This window comes from Myotis yumanensis, unplaced genomic scaffold (assembly GCF_028538775.1).
Source record: "Myotis yumanensis isolate MYYU_CA2020_CCGP unplaced genomic scaffold, mMyoYum1.0.hap1 SCAF_3, whole genome shotgun sequence".
NCBI classification, from domain to species: domain Eukaryota; kingdom Metazoa; phylum Chordata; class Mammalia; order Chiroptera; family Vespertilionidae; genus Myotis; species Myotis yumanensis.
Window position 1 is genome coordinate 136,258,381 of NW_027223754.1, and position 24,108 is coordinate 136,282,488.

General features: G+C 36.3%; 1 pseudogene; it reads right to left on the bottom strand.

The window, feature by feature from the left end:
- Nucleotides 1-2,025: 2,025 nt before the first annotated feature.
- Nucleotides 2,026-23,263, bottom strand: LOC139006339 (ubiquitin thioesterase OTUB1-like; annotated as a pseudogene).
- Nucleotides 23,264-24,108: the final 845 nt, after the last annotated feature.

Sequence of the window (24,108 nt, forward strand, 5' to 3'; positions counted from 1 at the left end):
TTCTGAAATGCTCTTCAACAACATTGTATTCCTCTTATATCATTTTGTTCCTTGCTCAAATATCACTTCCTTAGACAGACATTTCCTGGTCAAATTGCTTATATTTTCTTAACATAATTTAATTTAGCTAAGCTTTGATTGCTATAAGTGTTTATTACTATTTGATATTATCTGCTATGTTTTTTTGTATGCTTACTGACTATCTCCTCACAAGAAAGAAGTCTATGAGGGCAAGACATTGTTTTAATTATCTTTATAAACCCCAGCTCCCAACACTTGGTAGAGTTTCAATAAATATTTGTTGAATGAATGAATCAATGTATTTAAAGATTTACCGATTCCAAAAATTCATTTAATTTGCTTCCAATGGGGAAAATATATAAATTCTCTTTACATATCTTCCTACATAAAATACTTCTGTATTCATTTAAAATAATGCCTCTGAAAGGAATTTTAAAATATGAAGGCATTAAAATGGCCTCATTTTGAACATATTTTCAAGCAGTATTAAATTGGAGCTTCTAAAGTATATTTTTCTAGACTGATGAAACAATGAAATATTGTCAAATGTAATAGATTAGCATTATTAATTATACATTTGTAATACTATATTATGCTTCATGACCATAGCAAGATTGCATTTTGTTAAACGGAGGGAGACACTTTTGAGTATAGCTCAGCAGTAGTTATCCTTGGAAAAATAGCATTTGGATTAAAGGTAAAGTTAGACACCCAGGTTTTCCAACCATAGGATTAGAAAGGAAAAAGTGCTTTTGCTTTTTCTTCTACTTCGTATTCCTCTATGTCTTCCTCAACCTCCTGGACCCCCATATGTTCTCTTCCACCTCCACCTTCTCTTACTGTTCTTCTCTTTCCCTCTATTCTCTACCTCCTTTTTTCCTTTTAATCCTTTTGTGAATAAATCCCACTGGGTGGAGTATGGAGCTAGTTTTACCAGAAAAGAGCAATAGAAAGCAACACTTACAAATAAGGCTGCTGTTTCAATATATTAGTGCTATTATTCTTAGAAAGTGGGGTGGTTTTTTTTTTTTTTTTTAGAACTTCTACAAATTGAGAGGAGAAATAACAAATGGAATGTAGATATGTGACAGATTGGCAAGACTTGTCCAGACAGGACAGTTGATACTTTAGTTTACTTTAAATGTGCTCAGTTTATAAGAGGACCAATGAAGAAAGTGCTTTAGAATTAACTGTTTTCATGACATATTTCTTTAGCTTATTTATTAATTTCCTAGTCACTTAAATTATATAATTTTAGCGTTTCCTTTCTCAAGATTTGTGAAAAAGTAATAATGGATTAGTGAAATAAAATAGCTGAGAGGAGCTAGAAACTGGATAATGTTCTTATTAAAAATATGATACATGGCTTTGAATTGATGCCTTTAGTAGACAATCACATTTATTTCAGAAAAACACCTTGTGTGTTGCTGAGCATGAGATAATTTTAGCTGTTTCCTATTTTCATGTATTAAGGCACATCTCCAAAAACAGTACAAATATCATAGCAATAATCTTTAAAATATCCTATATAATAAAAGGCTAATATGCAAATTGTCCCCTCAGGAGTCCAACCGGGAGACCGGGAGTTCGATCATTCCCTATGACATGCACTGACCACCAGGGGGCAGCATGGAAACATGGCAGGTGACCAGCGGCGCTGGTGGGGTGCTGAGGGAGCGAGGAAAGGAGGAGGCAGTGAGGCCAGGAGGTGGGGAACCTGATCTGCCCTGAACGCCAACCAGGCCTAGGGACCCTACCCATGTACATATTTCATGCACCGGGCCTCTAGTTATATATATATAAATGTCTGGCTATTGCCTGGGGCTTTTGCATATATTTTTTTCACCATCAGCATCCCCTTTAATAAAATGTGGAAAGTTCTGTGACAGGGAAAGGATGATGGGAGTAAATGATGGCCATTTAAAACCACAAAAACTCCTTTGTACATGTCTAGAGCATGTCAGAGAGGAGGGCGGTCAGGGTAGCGACAGGCCAGGGTCAGCCCTATTTGTAGGGGATGTTGTAGTGTTCAGGCTGGTAGAGAAGCAAGACCTTGGGCTCTGAGTCTTCAGAGGAGATGTGTGGGTTGGTGGTGCCCCCTTGCCAGGGTCTATGTCTTCCATCTGGATGGAGATACTGAGGGCCTGGGCCAGCATGATAATGTGGGTGTGGTCACTTCCCATGCACATGGGATCCAGTTCCTAATGGCAGAACTCCTTGACAGTCGATCCACCCTTGATGATGTTTTTGAAGAATGCACTGTCATGCTGAAGGTAGTCTGAGGTGAGCAGCTGCAGGTAGACCACCAGTTAGTCCCAGGTGCTCTAGGCATCGAAGGAGGCCAGGAGGTTGGTGACTGAAGTCTGCTTCTTCACTTGTTCAATCAGGCCCACGGAAATATTGTGTAAATTCTTAACTGTGAATTTGGTGAAGCCAGGGAATACAAGGTCCTCCTCGATCTTGACAGACAGCCTGGAACTACTGCAATTATGGAGCAATCAGGAAGGTGTCAGAATAAACATATGGGCTGTGCAATTAGTTGGTGTATAGTGAGTTGTTCATAATAGTCTCTTACGATCCTTTGTATTTTTGTGGTATAAGTTGTAACATCTCTCTCATTTATGATTTTATTTATTTGTGTTCTCTCTATTTTTACTTTTGGTGAGTCTAGCCAAAGGTTTGTCAAATTTGTTTCCCTTTTCGGGAACCAGACTTTAATTTCATTGCTCTTTTCTATTTTCTTTTTAGTTTCATTGATCTTTCCTATTTTCTTTTTTAACAATTTCATTCCTTCTACTAACTTTGAGATTTAGTAGTTCTTTTCATAGTTCCTTGAGGTGTAAAGTTAGATTGTTTATTTGAGACTTTTCTGGTTTTTTGGCATAGACATTTATTGCTATGAACTTCGTCTTAGAACTGCATTTGCTGAATCCCATACATTTTTCGTGTATTACATTTCCATTTTTTGTTTGTTTTAAGGCACTTTTAATCTCTTCTTTAACTCGTGGGTTGTTCAGTAGCATGTTGTTTAATCTCCACATATTTTTGGAATTTTCCAGTTTTCTTCATAAAATTAATTTCTAGTTTCAAACTAGATGGAAAGGTGCTTGATATGATTTCAGTCCTCTTAAATTTATTAATTTCTGTTTTGCGGCCTAACATATGATCTATCTCAGAAAATGTTCCATGTGTACTTGAAAAGAATGCATATTCTGTTGCTTTTTGAATGGAATATATATCTGTTAACTTCATCTGATCTAACATGTTGTTTAAGGTCAGTGTTTGCTTATTGATTTCTTCTGGATGATATATCCAGATGTAAGTGGGGTATTTAAGTCCCCTAACTATTATTATATTGCTGTACCTTTCTCCCTTTATATCTGTCAATATTTCATTTATATATTGTTGGATTCGTAAATATTTACAAATGTTATAATCCTTTGTTGGATTGACCCCTTTATCATTAAGTAATACTCTTATTTATCTCTAATTACAGTCTTTGTTTTAAAGTCTATTTTGTCTGATATATGTATTGCTACTCCAGCTTTCTTTTGGTTTCCATTTTCATGAAATGCATTTTCCTATCTTTTCACTTTTAGTCTGCAGGTGTCCTTAACATCTAAAATTGGGTTTTATAGGCAGTATACAGATGCGTCTTTTTTTTTTTAATCAATTCAGTCACTCTATGTCTCTTTAAAAATTTATTTATTCATTCATTTATTTATTTTTTGGTTAGAGAGAGTGGAAGAGAGAGGGAGAGAGAGAAACATTAATCAACTGCCTCCTATATGCCCCCTACTGGGGATTGAGCCTGAAACCCAGGCATGTGCCCTGATGGGGAAGCTAACCAGTGACTTCTTGGTTCATGGGTCAATGCTCAACTACTGAACTACACTGGCTGAGCAACCACTCAATGTCTCTTGATTAGAGAATTTAATTCATTTACATTTAAAGTAATTATTAATAGGTATGTGCTTATTGCCATTTTGCTAATTGTTTTCTGGTGGTTTTTGTAATTTCTCTCAGTTTCCTCTCTTATTCTCTTCCTTGTGTTTGATGACTTTTTAATGGTACGGTAATTTTTCTTTTTCTTTATTTTTGTGTGTATTTACTACAGGTTTTTGCTTTATGCTTACCATAAGGTTTATATATAACAACTTATCTCTATAACAGTTTAAGTTGATAACAAATTAAGTTTTGTCCCATTGTAAAGTGTAACATTATTATTCTCCTCTCCATATTTTATGTTTTTTATATAACATTTACATCTTTTAATTTTGTGCATCACTTAACTAATTCTTGTAATCATAGCTCTTTTTACAACTTTTATCTTTTAACCTTCATATTAATTTTATGTGATTAATTCACTACCTTTACCATATATTTACATTTCCAGCAAGATTAATTTTTTCAAATGTATTCTTGTTATTAATTAGCACCCTTTCTTTACAGCTTAAAGAAGTTCATTTAATATTTCTTATAAGGCCAGTTTAGTAATGTTGGATTCTTTTAGCTTTTGCTTGTCTGGAAAACTCTTCTGAATGGTAACTTTCCAGGTAAAATAGTATTGGTTGAAATTGTTTTTCTTTTCCCATTTTGAATACATAATGCCAATCTCTTTTAGCCTAAAAAGTTTCTGCTGAAAAATCTTCCAGTTTTATGGGGGTTCCCTTGTACAGAACAAATGTTTCTCTTTCTGCTTTAAATGTTCTCTCCTTAACTTTTGACACTTTAATTATAATGTATTTTAGTGTGGCTCTCTTTGGGTTCATCTTATTTGGAATTTTCTGGGTTTTCTGTATTTGGATTTTGTTCTTTTACTCAAGATAGGGATATTTTTAGCCATTAATACTTCAAATTAAATTTTTGTCCCTTGTTCTCTCTTTTCATGTTCTGGAAGCCCTTTGATGTAAATATTAATTTGTTTGATGTTGTTCCATAAGTCCCTTAAGTTATATTCACTTTTTACTTCTTTCTTTATTTTATGCTCCTCTGATTGTGATTTCCCGTGCCTTGCCTTCGAGTTTACTAATTCTTTATTCTGCTTCATCTAGTCTCTTGTTGAACCTCTTAGTGTATTTTACATTTCAGTTAATGCATTCTTTAGCTCTCTCATTTCTATTTGCTAGTTTCTTATGTTTTCCATCTCTTTGTTGAACTTCTTACTTTGTTCATCCATTCTCCCCAGTTTGATGAGCATTTTTATGACCATTACTTCAAACTCTTTGTCAAATAAATATCATTAAGGTTTTCCCCTGAAGTTTATCTTGTTCATTCATTTGGGATATATTCCTTTGTTTCTTCAGTTGGCTTGAATCTCTGTGTTGGTTTCTATACAATAAGTGAAACAACCACCTCTCCCCAGTCTTGGAGGAGTGTAGGTCATTTAATTCTGCCCTACCCTTGGTTGTCTCTCAACACTTTGTGCTTGCCCAAGCAGCCTATTAAATTTTTAATAGCTCATAGTAGTTTAGGGTGTGTCAAGACCTGTGAGTATCCCAAAGGGGAGGATTTCATCACCCAGATTCAGGCTGACTGCAAACCAGACCCACAGGCAGCCTACTTTAAAAGTATGTAAATATATACTGTCCTGTGGGACTAAAAGCATAAGCTCCACTGGCCACCAGAGCCAGGTGATCTGTAGGTGTCGGATGGCAGCCATAATAATCGGAGTTCCAGAGAAGCACACAAACTCTTACTGGAAAGTGCTGGTTTGGAACTTTTTAGACACTTGTTTCTGAATTCCTGGTTGTTAGACCAAGGACTCCTGTGATGGTTCAAGAACTAGTTATCAGTGCAGGATAGCCAGACAGCAAAATAAACAAACAAACAAAAACATTGCAAAACCAAAGAAGAAAATTGAATAAGACATTGCTGTTACTCAGAGAAGAGGAGTGGCTACTAGAATTCCATGGTTGGTGAGCAAGGAGTACTTGCCTCAAAGGGACCTGGTTCAGGAGATGACTTTTCTTTGGACAGAAGCAGCTCCAGAGAAGATCTTTTATCCTAGCCTTTGAGAAGGAATGAACAGATATAGAAATTAGAGGTCAGATGTCTATGTTGAACAGCTCCAAAACTTGCAGAAGATAAAAGGGAAGTTTGAAATTACACTAGAAAACACGAAGATTCTGTCATGTGGAAATTTAAAGAGCAGAATAATATATTTTAGGTCAATGGAGCTAAAATGGCAGGAGGATTGGCTTTGACATTAACCAGAAAGGACCAAGAATGGTCAGAAAAAATAGATCAGCTCAAAAAGAAGTAATTTTTTTTGACAGTTTAAGGGGTTACAGTTCAAAATGGTTACACAGAAAGATCCTAAACTCACCTCTTCTCACAGACACAATGAGTCTACAGCTACATATGGTACAATTTCTTCTTTAAAAACCCTAAAGGCTGACTGAGTGATGACTGCAGATTAGGGAAATGAGAAAACACACACCTAAAGTGGGGAGAAGAGGTTAGGACACAATTTTGCCATCAGCCTCACCCCTTGCTGAAATCCACAATCAGGAGGGAATTGAAAACCCAGAGCTTCTCCCTGAGGAGTAAAGTGTTTGAACACAGCATCGGGCACCTCAAATTTTAAGGCATGGGTTTACATTGTTTTGTTTTTTTTTAGAAAGAAAATGTAAATTTCATTTAATAAATTCTAGAGGCAAGCACAACCTAGAGTAGTTCTCCAGTTGAGACTAGTTACTGTGATGGTGTGACAAAAGATAAACCATCTCCATGGTAATTTAAACAGCTGTGGGCAGAAGCAGTGATGGAAATAAATAACTTAAACTCAATACAGATGTAAAAACAAATTACCATGTACTGTGATGTATTTAGTGTGATGGACGAGTAATTTGCTTTTATACTTTGCAACAACAATTCTGAACTCTAAAAAAGTCATACTGACCACAACTAAGCAGAATAGAGCTCAAAACTGTAGCCAGAGACTTTGGGGAAATTGATAAAGAAAATAAGTATTTATATCTGAGGAAATAATAATTGATGCCAATGATAATTAAACCATACTGCAGCATATGATCTTTGAAAATATAAATCTGTTAATGTCACCACTTTGAATAAAACCCTTTATCTCTTCATATTGCTTCCAGATAGAACCAAAAATCTTTATCCTATTCTTACCCACCTCTTTTCCAGGCTCTTTCTCAATTGCTTTCTCTTTCTCCTCTTTCAGTAACACTGAAAATCTTTTATTTGCTGAAAAGGAGCTAGTTTCCTCCAGCAACAATCTCTTCCTGCTGTTTGGAAACAGGAGAAGACCCTGGTCTCTTGCCCACTTAACTCTTACTCATCCATCAGATTTCGGGTATCACTTCTCCAGGGAAGCCTTCTCTGGCGTCTAGTGCAGTTCAAGTTCCCAGTTACAAACTCTCAAGGCAACCTGTACATTTCCTTTGTTGTGATTATTTGATTGATGTGTTTACCCGTCTTGACTGTAAGCTATATGAGGGCAGGGACTGGATTGGATGTTGGCTAACATTGTACTCAAAGCTCTAGTATTTTATCTCTGACCCCATTCTATCTCTTACCCCTTCACTAATCCTGCCTGTTTTGAATACTGATTTTTGAGATTCCCATAGTACTGTCAGATGATAGCCACATCAGTTCCTCCTCTTATACATAAAGCCAGAGATTGGAGATATGCATCAAACTCTGACAAATATTCTGTAACCAAGAAAAGTGAGGTGACATTTGAAAGGAACTTGGTAGCAATGCATGCAAAAAGGCTGTAGCTTTTCATGAACTGTCTCAGTTCAACTCATCAGAAGACAAGAAAATGAAAGTAATAGAAGACCCCAAGTCCAAACTAAGAAAACCAGAGCATTTGAAAGCTTATAAGCTGCATTTTGGACTCTTCATGTGATATCACAATGAATTTACTGTATATAGTTGTCTATTTAAAAATAAACATAAATAGAATAAGTGTTAAGATTGGTACACAAAAATAGGAAATATTTCTCCATAGTTAATATTCATTTTTTCTTGGTTTAGTAATAAGGATACCATTTGAAACCAAAATGACACCATGATAGCCTCATTGAGCTTTCATTGGGGGAAAATAAAGTCGTGTGGTTTAATTATCATTGGCATCAATTATTATTCCCTCAGATGTAAATATTTTATCAATTTCCTCAAAGTCCCTGATAAAAGAGAGATGAGAGATGATTGCAATTCTTAATATCTCCAAGTATGAGAAACTTATGTAATGAGAATTTTTTTTTTATATAGCTTACCAGACTGAAGGTAATCCAATTCAAATTTCTCATTAACAGGTTAGAAAATAATACTTGTATTTTGAATGCACAATATCAAGAATATAGGTGATTTGTTTCATTTAGGTTGCCTGTTTGTGTATCCATATACACACATGGATATGTGAGATGGTACATAACTTACTAATTTATCAAAGATGCCTATACAGCCACCACCATTTTAAGAACCAGACATGACCTTATCTAAACAGGGTCTTACAACTAAGAAAATGAATTAAAAGAGAGGAAAGTTAAAGAGAATAATTGAAAATACAGACAACGTGGGAGTTCTGTGTAGTATGTTATTCATATTCTCCTAAAGGAATTTATCGTATTGTCTATGAAATCTGAGATTTAGTCAGGATTTTCTAATGTTGTTATATTTGGATATTGATATAGTATATTTTATTATGATGAACCAAGAAACAGTTATATAAACTGAGAAAACAAGGAGTAAGTATAATTGTGTACTGACATCCAGGTGGGAATAGAAAAATGCTCTGGGTTTAGAAATAGCTACAGAGAGAATACAAATGATCTTGGACATGTGATGTAGTTTACTGACTACCAATTTATGACGAAAACCATAGCTGTACTAAAATTGACTACAGCGATACAATACATTGTACATAAAAAACGTTTTAAATCTCAGAAAAGTCATTGGATAATTTCAGTAAATAATCTAGAGCTAAATTTGAAATTACTACAAAATTACTTTATGACTGTAAAATATGTAAAAACTTAACAGAAAATTTTATTTGTTTATATTAAAATTTTTTCTTAAAGCCAATAAATATCCAAATATTAATTAAGGTAAGATAATGAAATACCTCCTGTTTTATATAGAAATATATCCTAAAAATAAGGCTGAAAATGTTCACTTTGGTTGCTATAACATTTTTGGCTATTTATGGTATAACTATTATAAGTCTTCAGACATGTTTTGTTGACACTTGTCAATATTTTTATATGTAAATATTTATAAATTTTTTAAAATAAGGTCTAATACTGGTTTAGGAGTAGGAAGAAGTGAGAGTAGTGTAAATTATAGCTCTAACGAGATCTCAAACATAAAATTATGGCATCAATATAAACAAATTATATTATAACTAGAGTCCTGGTGCATGAAATTTGTGCACTGGAGCTGGGTGGGGGGGTGGGGTCCCTCAGCCCAGCCTGCGCCCTCTTGCAGTCTGGGACCCCTTGGGGGATGTCTGGCAGTTGGACATCCCTCTCACAGTCCGGGATTCCTCTCACAGTCTGGGTCCCCTCACTCCTTACTGCCTGCCTGCTTGCTGCTCCTTACCGCTTGGCTCGCTGCTCCTTAGCACTGCCACAGAGGTGGGAGAGGCTCCTCCACTGCCACTGCGCTCGCCAGTCGTGAGCCTGGCTTCTGGCTGAGCGGCGCTCCTCCTGTGGAAGTGCACTTATCACCAGGGGGCAGCTCCTGCATTGAGCATCTGCCCCCTGGTGGTCAGCGCCCATCATAGTGACCGGTTGTTCTGCTGTTCAGTCGATTTGCACATTAGGGTTTTATTACATAGGATATTTACTAAGAATTTATTTGCCAATCCAAGTAAGATTGAGATGTTAGGTAAAAAAAAAGAAAAGAAACGGTAATCAATGTAATTAGACTTTATTTGGTGGAAACCTGGTATAAACTTGGTTACAACTTGTATTAAAATAATCATATTTTGAACTATTCTTTATGGGATTTGCATATAACTGAAGGGACAAGCTGCTATATTACATTATTATACAGTAGCCCAGAGTATGGGATCCGGATTCAGAATGCTTATTTGGGGCAAATAACTTGTCTTCTCTATGCTTCATTATTAAATTTACAGGGTTGCAATGGAAATTAGATGACAATATATTTAAACATACTAGAACTAACCAGGCACATAGTACATTGCTCTGAAGTATTATCTGTCCTGCTACTACTGTTACCACTATTAATATTTATAATCTTTTTTTAATATATTTTATTGATTTTTTACAGAGAGGAAGGGAGAGGGATAGAGAGTTAGAAACATTGATGAAAGAGAAACATCGATCAGCTGCCTCCTGCACATCTCCTACTGGGGATGTGCCCGCAACCAAGGTATAAGCCCTTGACCGGAATCGAACCCGGGACCCTTCAGTCCGCAGGCCGACGCTCTATCTACTGAGCAAAACCGGTTAGGGCAATATTTATAATCTTTATAATATGTTAGGAATTGTGTAGAAGATGTAGATGTCTGAAGAAAGTTATAATATTCAGAGATGAAAAAATAGAATCCATCGCTATAATTTTGAGACCTTAGTACTTGATGTTGATTCTTCATAAATAAATAAATAAATAAATAAATAAATAAATAATTAAATTAGTGGTTTGTTGTGAACAGCTAGAAACAAAAGTGATCATCAGGAGGCAATATAAATTTATTTTGAACATCATGTCAATCTAAATAAATTCCTTGCTTCAGAAATATTAGACTGATAATCTCCCTCCCCCCAAATATCATTAGGTACAGTGGATTCTGAGCTTTAATAAGTAGATAAGCTCTTTCATCTTGTGACAAGATGTGAAAAAAGACAGATGCTTGAAGAATTAATTAGAAAAATAATCAATCTTATAACTTTAGCCAAAGGTCCAGATTAATGAATTAATGTAAACATAAATTTGGCTGCCCCCCTGTGGAATGCATGTTATCAATTAATGTATTGAATAATTATAATAACAACAATAATAATGAATAACAATAAAACTTTAGAAGACTTTATTTCTATACTGTCAATCTCTTCCTTTTCTGTCTGACAAAAGTCCAATTTTCTTTAGCTATTAACTGTCTTTATAGCAGTCATGTGCCTTCAGGGAAAGACATCATCCCCAACCCCAGAATCATGACTGATTTATCAATCGCTGTGTCCCTATACCATTTTGCCAATGATTGGGTTGGAAATGGGAATGAGAGAACATTTTGACCTATAACGAAAGTTGGCTGGGAAAGTTTCTGAGAGGCAAAGGAGAACGTTATTTAAGGCCTTTGGACCTCACCATAGAGAAAAAATGGCTGACAATGCTAATGTCATATGGAGACCATGTAGGTAAAATGCCAACATGCCAAGGGATAGCATGGGAGGAAGAGAAGAAAGACCTCAATCATTGATAATGTCCTTGAGCCACTGAATAATCTAACCTTGGGACATATTTGTGAAGTAAAGCTTACCTACTGTGACAGCTGAAACAGGGTTCACCTTGTCTGTATCTTGCAACATAAAACATATGAATGAGTGAATCATGTGTTCCAGGTGCTGTGCTCCATGTCTTAAGCCCACAATCCCATTTATTCATCTCAATAACACCATGTACCTACATTTTACAGAGAAGTATATTGAGGCTCAGAGAGGTGATCTGCATCAATTTTACTGCAGTAAATTGCAGAGTTGAGATATATTCTTAGGTATAATTGACTTTAGCTGTCTAGTCTTTCCAGTTAAGATATGAAAAAATAATTGTAAAGTTTTTTAGAAGGATAGGAAATGCACTGAATGGCAGATTCAGATCCCAAGAACTTTGAAAACTAGGCTGTGTTGAAGTAGCTTTTGCCCCAAGGGCATTTTGCTGAACTAGGCAATCTTGAGTTTGAGATCTGATGACTATGTGAGGAACTATGTGTGAAGTCAAAGTTTAGGATTTAATAAAAAAGAGGGAGGTTAATGCAGGGATTCTGTCACCCCAAAGGACTACAACTTCAAGGTAACTGTGAACTAGAAAGAAGTTAAACTTTTATCTACCCAATCTCTCATTCCCAGGATCTTACAAGGAAACTTTCTCTGCAATTTAGCAAAGCAAGAGAAAAGAAATAAACTCCTTTAGAAAATATTGCCATATGTGGGGATTTTGAATTGAGTCTTTATTGCTTGGAGAATGAAAACAACACAACAAAATAATTCTCCAACCACAAATAGTTTACCATGCAACTAATAGTCAAAAGAAAAGCGATGCAATTCTATTGCTATCAGACAAAATTGACTTTAGTGTATAAAAGAATTGCTAGAGATAGAGCCAGTCACTTTGTAGAGATAAAATTCAACTCTCAAGGAAGATACAGAAATTATATATGGATATCTAACAGCATAGCCTCAAAATAAATAAAAGGGTAATTTTTAAAACTACCACAGTAAATAAATCTCTAGTCACAATGGTAGATTTTAGCAGACATCTCACATTAATTGATAGAACAAAGAGACCAAAGAATGAGTTTGATATGGACAATTCCATGAGCATTCTTGACCTACTAGTAGACTCCCAAATTTAAGAATACATATACTTTTAAAGCATAAATAGAATTTTAAAAAATTGACTGTGTTCTCTAAAGAAAGTTTCAAAAAACTTAAAAGGACTGAAATGATGCACATGTTCTCTTACCAAAGTGCATTTAACTATAGAAAGCACAAAAAATTTAACAATAAAATATTCATAGAATAGGAAATTAGGAAACACAGTTATTAATGGTAATTATGATTAGAAATTAGAGAAAATTAGAGGACATTTAACTTAATAATGATAATATTAAATAGAATATCTAAGTAAATATAGCTAACTCAATAATTAGAAATTTGTAACCTTATATGTTGTTCATTTTAGAAAATAAGGCTAAAAATTAATATCAATCATGTTGTTGTAAAAGTTAGAAAAGTACAGAAAAATAAACTCAAAATTATATGAGAAATAATATAATAAAAAAGAGCATAGATTAATGATCCAGAAAGCAAATACACAAGAAAAAGCAATAACAGAGATAAAAGTTGGTTGTTTTGATGGTAAAGATCAATAGAATTGACTAACTCCTGGCAAGCTTAATCACAAAAAAGGAGGAAAGGCATACATAATCTCTATAAAGAATGAAAAAGGGAACATGAGTATAGGTGATGCAGACAGAAAATGGATAGATGGTATTATGATTAATTTATGTCAATAAATTTGAAAGTATGGAAAAATTCCTAGAGAAAATATAACTTTCCCAAAGTGAGTCAAGGTAAAACAGAAAATAGGAATTGTTCTATATAAATAAAATGAAATGAATAACCAAAAGATCTCTTAACAAAGAAACCTCAGTTCCATATTACTTTACTAGTGACTTTTACCAAGTAGTCAACAAGAAGTAATTCTTATGCAGATTTTTCCAGGGGCTACATTAGGAGGAAATGTTCTAATTTACTTGATAAGCTCATGAAGTTTTATAATCAAAATACCAGTTTTTCATGAAAAATTGGAACCTGGGTGTCCAATAATACTAATTCAATTCACATTATACATACAAATGATGCAAGTTAATTAAAAAATTAGCAAAATTTATGGGTACAAAATTAATACCCAACAATAAATTAATATACAATGCTATACCAGCCACAAACAAAAGATATAATTTTAGAATATAACATCCACAAAAGCAATAAAAATAGCAAGTACTTAGGAACAAGTTCAACAAAAGAACACAAGATCTCTGCATAAAATTATGACATTTTTGAAGGTTATTAAATATGTAAATAAACAGATATATTATGATCAGAGATGAAAAAACTTGAGTATAAAGATTTCAGTTTTTTCCAAATTGATCCATAGATTTGATGCAATTCTCACTAAGGTCACTGTAGATTTGTTATTACTGCTATTGTTGAATTTGAGGAGTTGATTCCAAAATTTTTATGGCAATGCAAAGAATAAAGACTTTCTTAAAGGAAAAGAACATGATTGTTGGTGAATGTGCTCTAATAGATATTATAGTTCCTAATAAAGCTACTAGTGACCTGTCACGTGAAATTATTCGAGACCCGGGACTCCTCCCCCCACCCCCGTGCCATGGGACCAACCCGAGTCCCAGAGTCCCACCCCGCGTGGCCAGCACACCACAGGATGGCCCCCGAGTACTGGAGTGCCGCCCTGATGCCCCACCTCTGAGCTGCGTGCAGCAGCTGCTACGCCCCCCCCCCCCCCCCCCCCGGCAGCGCACATGCAGGGCTGCAGAAAACCCGGCAGAAGCAGCATGAAGTGGATGTCAGGACCCCTGCACCCCCCACGGGGCCGCAGGAACCCTGGTGGAAGCCACGTGGAATGGCCGTTGGCCCCACCCCTGCTGCCCGGCCCCCACTGTGCCCGCCGCCATCTTGTGGGGGCGTTACGGCGTGAGGATCAATTTGCATATTACCTCTTTATTATATAGGATAATGTAAAGTATTGTATTGAATCTGGTTTAGACATATAGATTAAAGGAATAGAACAGAGTCCAAAACCAGGTCCAGGCATATCTAACAGAGGTGTCACTGTAGTTGGGCAAAAAAATGATAGACTTTCAACTAATAATCATGGGGAAACTGAATATTTATTAAGAAATGAGTGGAAATTGTAACTGGTTTTTCATACCATGCACAGAAGTCAAATGCTGGTGGCTTAAAGTTAAGGTTTTAAAATATCTAATAGGAAAATGTATTTATGTACTTGAAATATAGAAATATTTCTTCATTAAGAAATGAAAATCTCTAACTATAAAGGAAAAGACTGATCAGTTCTATTACATTAATATTGAAATTTTCTTTACATCAAAAGAATAAAGATGGTGACAGAGTAAAAGTTGCAGAATATATAAGCAGTAAAATGATCATATGCACAACATGTAGAGATTCCCATAAGTTAATGAGAAAAATCAGACATATCAATAGAAAAATGAGTAAAAGGCTTGGGCAGAGACTTGACACAATAGGAAATCTAAGTGATCAATGGAAAAATAAAAAAGCTGATTATTTCATTTATTATTTAAAAAAACAGAAATAACAGTCATAGCTAGATAATTACTTCCTATAGGGGAATGTAAGATAAAAAAATATTGTGTGGTAAGAATGTGAGGTGGAGGATATTTTTTTGGTAAATATTTTGGGAAACAGCATAACATTTCCTAGTGAAGTTAAAAATATGCAAAATAGTTATTCCTCTCCTAATATATTCTCTAGAGAATTTCTTGCATGTGTGTACCAGGAGATAGTTATGAAAATTTCTATACTGTCAGGTGTTAAAAATAACTCCAAATTGAGAGCAACACTAATGTTCATCAACAAGAAAATGGATTAAATAAATCATGGTAGTTGAAATTCAATGTAGTTAGATTTAATAGTGAATGAATTAATCTGACAAATATAATGAGAATTTAATATGTACACTATTAAAGTTCAAAAACAAGAAAAACTACATTGTTAAAAAAACAAAGAATAATTTTATTCAGTTAGTTGAAGTTCAAAAACAAGAAAAACTACCTTGTTAAAAACAATGAATACTTTTTTATTAAAATAGGAATATTGGGTATTTGCAGGCAGGAAGGGAAAGGATATGCTAGAGGAAGGCATAATTCCAGGCTTCCCAGGATGTTGCTAACGTCCTATTTCTTCACCTGATTAAATTAGACATCTGTTTTTATAAATATAACAAACTATGCAAGTTTATTTTATATAATTTTAAATAGATAATACATCTCAAAGTACTATGTTTAAAAAAAGGACAGACCAAAAGTGATATTTAACATTTTCATTCATATTGAACCACTGTTATTTTATTGATGTATATCTTACCAGTCTTTGGCTGGTGTGTGTGTGTGTGTGTGTGTGTGTGTGTGTGTGTAAAGTTGATTAAATGACATATATCAATATATTTTTAACCTGAATATTTCAATGAACAATATAGTTAAAATGTATTTTGCCTGACTGGCATGGCTCAGTGGTTGAATGTTGACTTAAGAACCAGGAGATCATGGTTTGATTCCTGGTCAGGGCACATCCCAGGATTGTGGGCTCGATCCCCAGTGTGGGGTGTGCAGAAGGCAGCTGATCAATGATTCTCTCTCATCACTGATGTTTCTCTCTCTCTCTCTTCCTCTCCCTTCTTCTCTGAAATAAATAAAAATGTATTTTAAAAAATAATAAAATGTATTTTAATCTCTTAAAGATATTTTTACATCATTTATAGGATGTAGTTTATTATTTATAAAAATACTAAGGTGAAATTTTATATACATGTACACAAAATGTAAAATAGAGTTTTATGCCTTATATTGAATCTAAAGCTTGGCATGGACCTTTGTTCACAAATATAGAAAGTAGAAAAACCTTAGAAATTTTACTTCTCTATAAAATCAATAAAGTCTGAAAGAACGAGTTTTTGAAGTATAAAAATTAATACAAAGGATATAAAATTTTTAATCTTCGTGAACTTTCTAGATAATAACTAAATTTTCCAGTTCACACTTAAAAATGGCTATGTTCAGACTAAAGTAATGAGTATATTGAAAAGGCATTTTCATTAGGATATTTAATGAAGAAATATGGATCAGGTGCAGTACAGATTTAACATCGACGTAAGAGCTATTTTCAAATATCTGAATGACCATTATGGGAAATTATGATTAATCTTATTAAGATTGGCTCAAGAATACCAAAAGAACAAATAAAATAAATGGATAAATTGGTCTTCATCAAAATTAAAATCTCTTGTCCTGCAGATGATACCAGCAAGAAAGTGAAAAGACAACCCACAAAATTGGAAAAAGTATTCGCAAGTCATATATGCAATAAAATATTTGTACTTAGATCATCTACAGAACTCTTGCAAGTTGTTAAGCAAAAGATAAGAAACCAAATTTTAAAAAGTGGGCAAAATTTTGAATAGACATTTCTCTATGGAAGATGTACAAATGAGCAAAGCACATGAAAAGGTCAACATTATCAGCCACAAGGGAAATGCAAATAAACACCAAATGAGATAGTACTTTATACCCCCAAAAATGACTACAGTAAGAAAAACAGATAATAATGAATGTTGATGAAAGTGTAGAAAATTTGGAATATACCCACTGCTGGTGGGAACCTAAAATGAGGCAGCCACTTGGAAAACAGGCAGTTCTTCAAAATGTTAAATGTAGAGTTACTAAATGACCCAGGAATTTCACTCCTAGTGGTATACCCAAGAGAAATGAAAACATGTGACCACAAAAATAAATTGTACACAAATATTTATAGCTGTATTATTCAAAATAGCCAAAAAGTAAAAACAACTGAAATATCAATCAACTGATGAATGGATAAATAAAATGCAGTATACTCATACAATAGGTTATTATCTATATATCTAATCTAATAAAAGAGAAACATGCAAATTGAATGTACCTTAGCTATGCCCCAAGCCATGCCCACCAACCAATCAGAGCGACTATATGCAAATTAACCCAACCAAGATGGTAGCCAGCGGCCACGGAGCTGGAGCAAGCAGAAGGCTTGGTTGCCCGGGCGATGGAGGAAGCCAAGCTTCCCACCTGCCCTGGCCGGCTTTGGCCTCTGCTCAAGGCAACAAAGTTTCAATTATAGAAGATTATAAAAGCCAGATACCTGCTTCCAGCCAGCCTCCACTGGGATCTTGGGTGGCTGGGGGCTGTGACCAGCCTGCAAACAGCCATCAGCCCCTCACCCAGGCTGGCCAGGCACCCCAGTGGGACCCCCACCCTGATCCGGGATGCCCTTCAGGGCAAACCAGCCCTCCCCCACCCATGCACCAGGCCTCCATCCTATATAATAAAAGGGTAATATACAAATTGACCCTAACAGAAGGACGACTGGGAATGACTGGGAACGACTGGTCACTATGACACACACTGACCACCAGGGGGCAGATGCTCAATGCAGGAGCTACCCCCTAGTGGTCAGTGTGCTCCCACAGGGGGAGCTCTGCTCAGCCACAAACCTGGCTGATGGCTGCCAGCACAGCAGTGATGGCAGGAGCCTCTCCTGCCTCCTCAGCAGCACTAAGGATGTCTGACTGCAGCTTACGCCTGGTCCCCGCTGGCAAGTGGACATCCCCCAAGGGCTCCTGGGCTGCCAGAGGAATGTCTGATTGCCATCTTAGGTCCAATCCCCCGGGGAGCAGGCCTACACCAGCAGGTGGACAAGTCTGGAGGGGTTCCAGACTGCGAGAGGGCACAGGCCGGGCTGAGGGACCTCCCCCTCCCCAGTGCACAAATTTTGTGCACTGGGCCTCTAGTATATATATAAAAAACTAATATGCAAAATGTTCCCTTGGGAGTTTGACTGGGAGACAGGGGTTCAATTGCTTGCTATGATGTGAGCTGACCACCAGGGGGCAGCACGAAACAAAGGAAGGCCCTGGCCGGCACCTGGAAGGCCCCAATCGGCCCTGATCACCAGTCAGGCCTAGGGACCCTATCTGTGCATGAATTTTGTGCACCGGGCCTCTAATTTAACAATAAAAAGGAATGAAGTCCTAATACTGCCATAAGCGAATATATCTTGAAAGCACTATACTAAGGAAAAGAAGCCAGTCAAAAAAACTACACTGATGCCCTAGTTAGTTTGGCTCAGTGGATAGAGCATCAGCCTGTGGACTGAAGGGTCCTGGGTTCAATCCCTATCAACGGCATGTATCTCAGTGGTAGGCTTCTCCCAGGCCCAAGCCTTGGTTGGGGCTCATGCAGGAGGCAACCAATTGATGTGTTTCCCTCATATTGATATTTCTCTCTGTCTTTCCCTCTCTCTTCTGATCCCTAAAAATAAATGGAAAAATATCTTCAGGTGAGGATTAAACACAAACAAACAAAAAACCCCACACTGATTGTATTACATATTTATAAAATGTCCAGGCAGGAGAAAGTGGATTATTGTTTGCCTGGGCTCAGGAGATGGAATTGGAGAGATGGGGAGTGATTGCTAAAGGGTGTGTGTGTGTGTGTGTGTGTGTGTGTGTGTGTGTGTGAGAGAGAGAGAGAGAGAGAGAGAGAGAGATGATTCATCTATTCTTAAATAGATTGTGGTCATGGTTGCACAACTCTGTGAATATACTTAAAAGGATTGAATTGTACATTTTACATGGGTGAATCATATGTTATATGAATATCAATATAGTTGTTAAAACAAACAAAAGCCCAAAGATAAAATTAGGATAAACAAATACAAGGTACAGGAAGACAAATTTTTGACTCAATATATGGGTGAATTGCTAGCTGATGGAAGTGTCTACCTTTGAACATTCTGAGATTCTCCTCACTCCTAGATAGGATATAGTAGAGGATCAAAATAATTTATGTGTAGTTGACATAGATAGTCTTCCAGGTATCTTTCAACCTTAAAAGTCCTTGGTTATATGAGGAGGGACCTAGTTTGATTTCATAATGAATATTGTATAAATAACTCAATTTGTTTGTGGGAAGAAATAGGTCTTAAATGAAATAGCAAATAAAATATGGAATTAGTATATATTATTTGATAATTAAGTTATGAGTCAATTTTCTTTTTTTACTGAGGTATAATTGATATGTAACATTTTATTGAGGTACAACATGATTCATATTTGTATAAATTATGAAATGACCACCACAGTAAGTGTAGTTACCATACATAGTTACAAAAATCTTTCTCTTTTTTTTCTTGTGATGAGGACTTTTAAGATTTTCTTAGCAACTTTCAAATATGCAATACAGTGTTATTAACTATAGTCTCCATGCTTTCCTTACATTCGCATGACTTATTTTATAACTAGAATTTTGTACCCCTTCACCCATTTTGCATATCCCTCAACCCTACCTTTCTGGCAACCACCAATCCCTGTATCTATGAGCTGGTTTTGTTTTGCTTATTTGGTTGGTTGGTTTTTTAGATTCAGATAAGTGCAGTTATATGGTATTTATTTTTCTCTGTCTGACTTATTTCACTTAGCATAATACCCTCAAGATGATACCATGTTGTTGCTAATGGCAAGAACCCACTAATTTACAGCTGAATAGTATTCCATTGTGTGTGTGTGTGTGTGTGTGTGTGTGTGTGTGTGTGTATGACATATTCTTTATCCATTCATACTTTGATGGACATTTGGATTGATTCAATATCTTGGCTAATGTAAATAATTTTGCAGTGAATATGGGGGTACAGATGTCTTTTTGAATTAGTGTTTTCATGTTCTTTACATAAATACCTAGAAGTGAAATTGCTAGGTCATACGGTAGTTTAATTTTTTGAGGAAACTCTGTACTGCTTTTTATAGTGGCTGCAGCAATTGACATTCTCATGAACAGTGCACAAGGGTTCCATTTTCTCCACATTCTCACCAGCACTTGTTAGTTCTTGTCTTTGGCAATAGCCATCCTAACAAGTGTGAGATGATATCTGATTGTGGTTTTCCATGATGATCAGTCATTCTGATCATTTTTCTCTATTGGCCATCTGTATTTATCTATGTATTAATTGAAAAAGAAATGTCTATTCAGATCCTTTGCCCATTTTTTAAATCAATTATTTTGCTATTGAATTGTATGAGTTCTTTACTAGTATATATTTGGATATTAACCCTTCTCAGACATATGATTTGTAAATATTTTCTCCAATTTGGTAGGTTGCCTATTAATTTTGTTGATTATTTCCTCTGCTCTGCAGAAGCTTTTTAGTTTGATGTAGTCTCACTTGTTCATTTTTACTTTTGTTGTTTTTGCTTTTGAAGTCAGCTCCAAAAAATCATCTCCGAGACTGATGCCAAGGAGCTTATCACCTATGTTTATTTTTGGAATGTTATGGTTTTAGTTCGTACATGCAAATCTTTGATTCAGTTTTGAGTTAATTTTTGTGTATGCTGTAAAATAATAGGCTAGTTTCTTTTGTTTGCATGTGACTGTCTTGTTTTCCCAAAACCATTTATTGAAGAGTCTGTCCTTTCCTCACTGTATATTCTTGGCTCTTTTGTCGTAAATTAATTGACCATATACTCATGGTTTATTTCTGGGTTCTGTATTCTGTTTCATTGTCAATTGTCTTTCCAAAATATGAAGGCAACTCATCAATTTCAGAGGATTGTGTCTCATTTCTATAAAGAGAAAACTCAGCAACTGCCTTATGTTCAAATTAAGGAAATAAAATTCCCACACACCCTTTTCACTCATCTCTATTTTCTTGGAAAAGAAATAAATCTCAAATTTTAATGGAGAAAATGTTTAGCTTTGGAAGAAAAGGATTGCCTCAATATATGCTTTACTGACCCTTCTGATTTACAAATTATTCTGGAAAAAGCAGTCTTGACCAAACAAACTGTATCCTAGCTTTATAATCCTCTGCAAGTCATTTAAAGTCACTTAGTTCTTTATTTGTTTTTTAAATTGATTTCAGAGAGAGGAAAGGAGAGGTAGAGAGATAAAAGCATCAATGAAGAGAGAGAATCATAGATTGGCTGCCTCCTGCATGCCCCCTGCTCGGTATTGCAGCCTGCAACCCAGGCATGTGCCCCAACAGGAATCAAACCATGACCTCCTGGTTCATGGGTTGATACTCAACAACAAAGCCACACCAGCTGGGCAAACCACAGCTTTTTATTTTTTAAAATTAATTAATTAATTAATTAATTTAATTTTGAGGGGTTTCAGGCATTTATTTATTTATTTTTAAATCATTATTGTTGAAAGTATTACAGATGTCCCCCTGTTCTCCCCCCACTGCTACCATCTACTCAGTTCCGGCCCCGCCCCAAACCTTCACCACTCTATTGTCTGTGTCCATAGGTAATACATATTCTATATAATGAACGGGTAATATGCAAATTGACTCTATTGGTGGAATGACTGGGAATGACCAGTCACTATGACATGCACTGACCTGACCAGGGGGCAGACACTCAACTCTGGAGCTTCCCCCTGGTGGTCAGTGCCCTTCCACAAGGGGGAGTGCCACTCAAATAGAAGGCGGCTCATGGCCGGCCAGCGCAGCGGCAGTGGTGGGAGCCTCTCCCACCTCTGCGGCAGTGCTAAGGATGTCCGATTAATGGCTTAGGCCCGCTTCCTGCATGAATTTTCATGTACCAGGCCTCTAGTATGCATATAAGTTCTTTGGTAAATCTCTTCCCACCCCAACTCCCCCCTTCCTCTGAGATTCATAAGTCTGTTCCATATTTCTGTGCCTCTGGTTCTATTTTATTCATTAGTTTATTTCTTTCATTAGATTCCTTATTTGTTTATTTTGATTTTTAGATTCAATTATTGATAGATATGTAGTTATTGTCATTTTATTGTTCATGTTTTTATCTTTTTTTCCTCTTCTTCTTACTAACTGCTTTTCTCTCACTGCTTTTAAGATTCTCTCTTTGTCTTTAATCTTTGGCATTTTAATGATCATGTGTCTTGGTGTGGGCCTCTTTGAGTTCCTCTTGTTTGGGACTCTCTGTGCTTCCTGAACTTATAAGTCTATTTCTTTCACCTGGTAGGGGAAATTTTCTGTCAGTATTTCTTCAAATACATTTTCAAAATCTTGCTTTCCCTCTCTTTTCCTTCTGGCACCCCCATAATGCAAATGTTGGTCCACTTGAAGTTGTCCCAGTGGCTCCTTAGACTATTTTTATATGCTTGGATTCTTTTTCTTTTTGCTTTTCTGATTGGGTGTGTTCTGCTTCCCCATATTCCAAATCCTTGATTTGCTTCTCAGAATTCTCTACTCTACTGTTGAATCCCTCTAAAATATTATTTTTAAAAAATTGATTTCAGAGAGGAAGGGAGAGGGAAAGAGAGATAGAAACATCAATAATGGAAGAGAATGATCGATTGGCTGCCTCCTGCACGCCCCCTGCTGAGGATTGATCCTGCAACCCGTGCATGTGCCCTGACTTGGAATTGAACTCTTACCTCCTGCTTCATAGGTTGATGCTCAACCACTGAGCAACACTAGCTGGGCTGTAAATAATTCTTTATTTCAGTTAGTGTATGCTTAATTTCTGACTAGTACTTTTTCATGTCTTTGAAATTCTCACTAATATTCTTGAAAATTTCACTAAGTTTCTTGAAGCTCTCATTAAGATACTTGGGCAAACTTATAACCATTGTTTTGAACTCTGTATCTAGTAGTTTGCATGCTTCCAGTTCATTTAGTTCTTTTTCTGGAGATTTCTTCTGTTCTTTCATTTGTGACATGTTTCTTTGTCTCCACATTTTGGCTGCTTTCCTGTGTTTTTTTCTATGTATTAGGTAGAGCTACTGGAATGTGTAGTAGGTGTCCTGTAGGGCCCAGTGGTTTAGCCTCCCCAGTCACCTGAGCTGGGCACTCTAGGTGGGCTCCTGTGTAGGCTGTGTGCACAGTCTTGTTTTAGTGTAGCCTTGATTGCTATTGGCATCACTGTGAGGAAATGACCTCCAGTCAAAATTGGCTGTGAGGACCAGCTGCAACTACAGTGGAAGCACTGCTTTGCAGGAAACATCCCTATGGAGTGGGACTTGCTTCAGTGGAGCTTTGGTGCTTACTGAGTCTGCCCCTTGAGTATGTCACTCATGAATGTGTAAAGTTGTAATCTGGTATGGTCTGAAGCAGTCCACTGGGTGCACTGGCTCTGTTGCCTCCTGAGAAGTGCAAAGTCAGCCACTGCCTGGTGCTACCCAGCAGGAGCTACAGAGCAGTCTGCAGATAGCTTCTACTTGTGTTGGGCTTGGAAGTGCCCAGGTGAGGCCAAGTTCTCTTGACCACTTATTGATAGGTATGGGGCACACTGATGCCAGCTCTGGCTTGTTTAAGAGATTTTAGGAAAGTCTGAATCCTGAGCCCAGGTAGGCCATTCATATGGAAAAACTGCTTCAAATAGCTTGGGTAGGGCTGCAAATTGGATTGGGTAGGGTCTCAAGGAATCCCTAAGGTGGAGCGAACAGTGTGATGGTAACTCAAATATGGCTTCCAGTCAGCTCTGCGACAGGTGAGGTCTCAGAATAGGAACAATAACCCCTGTAAGCACCCCTGTCTGGGAGAAAGCTGCCCCCGACTTCTTGCT